Source organism: Microtus ochrogaster, chromosome 5 (genome assembly GCF_000317375.1).
Source record: "Microtus ochrogaster isolate Prairie Vole_2 chromosome 5, MicOch1.0, whole genome shotgun sequence".
Lineage (NCBI taxonomy): Eukaryota > Metazoa > Chordata > Mammalia > Rodentia > Cricetidae > Microtus > Microtus ochrogaster.
In genome coordinates this window covers 91,517,821-91,519,486 of record NC_022012.1, presented here as the reverse complement: position 1 = coordinate 91,519,486, position 1,666 = coordinate 91,517,821, and positions in this window count along the sequence as shown.

The window sequence follows — 1,666 nt, the reverse complement described above, 5'->3', positions numbered from 1 at the left end:
AAAAAAAATTAACTTTTGTTTTTTCGAGGCAGGGTTTCCCTATGTAGCCGTGACTGTCCTAAACTTGCTAAGTAGAGCAGACTGGATTCAATCCACCTGCCTCTGCCTCTGCCTCCTGAGTGCTAAAATTAAAGGCGTATACCACCATGCCCAGCTCCCAAAACTTGATTTTTGGAGGATCTGCTTGTTCTGTAGGACCAGGCCAAGGCAGATTATGAAAAGTCAATCATGCTCTGTTCTAAAGGAAATTAGACTCCAGTAGCAGAATCAAGATGCAAATGGAAGTCAGACCACTCAGGAACCAGATGTAGAGCTCTGGGTGGCCTGGATGCTGGCTGGACCAAAGACGGCAGATCACACATAGCCCGCATATCCCAAAGACAGGGCTCTCAGAGGAGTGTGGAGGGGTCAGCGAAAACCCTAAGATGGGAGAAGCAGTAAGAGAAAGATTTGAGTGGCTGATGCAAGTGAGAGGCACGTATAGGATGGAGAACGGAATGGTCATTTAAGACCTTCGGGGCTCAGCAGAGACGATGGGGGCCAAGGGTCTCAGACCGCAGCAGGGCCGTGGCTTACGTCTGGCCAGGAAGGAGCGCTAGACTGAAGTGTCGGGAGGAGCAGGGTAGTGACTGCTGTAAGGTGGATCCGTAAGGAAGAAGCCGGGCTGCAATGTCTGCCTTAGGAATCTGCTTGAAGGAGATGAGAAAGGAACTGGTGAGCTGGCAAGAAGTGACTCTGTGGTCTCCACGCTTTCTCTTTCTCGGATCGAACCCCGCTGGGCTCACTCCAGTGTAGTCCATGCTACGGCGTGTCTCAACATTTCAAGGGCTCAATTGCTACATGAGGCTGGTTGCCACAAGACTGACCTACTCTGGAGCCCGGCGACTGCAGGTCACGGTTCCTGAGCCAGTAGCATCAACATCACCTCTCCTGTTAGCTACAAGGCCTCTGTCTTTGACGGGGGCGGTACTGGAAATAGAATATACAGAATCCCTGTGCTTTTTTACTTTATTTCTTTAGATTTTTATTTTATGTGTAGTCGTGGTTTGTCTGCATGTATGTGCACCACATGCATGTCTGATGCACACAGAGGCCAGAAGAGGATGTTGGATCCCTTGGAACTGGATTTACAAGGGTGGGAGCCACCATGTGGTTGCTGGGAACTGAACTTGGGCCTCTTCAAGAGCAACAATTGCTCTTAACCACTGAGCCCACTTTCCAGGCCAGAATCCCAGCACCTGAGAGTCCTCAGGTGTATCCCGAGAGTGGTAGAGCTGTGTCATCTGGGAGCTCGGCTCTAGGTTTCTTTTTTCTTTTTTTTCTTTCTTTTTTCCTTTTTCTTTCCCTTTTTTTTTGGACTCTGCATATAAATTTGGCTGCACCGTTTATATGCTCATTAGCAATAAATAAGGGTTCTCTTTCTCCATGAAAATTTTGGGGTGTGTGTGTGTGTGTGTGTGTGTGTGTGTACCATATACATGCATTTCTCCTGGAGGTGAGAAGAGGTCATGAGATTTCCTTGAGCTAGAGTTACAGGTGAACCACCATGTGGGTACTGGAAATTGAATGCCTGAGTCCTCTGGAAGAGCATTCTGTACTCTAACTGCTAAACTGTCTCTCCAGCCCTTGACTCTTGACTCATATTCGCTCTCTCGCTCTCTCTCTT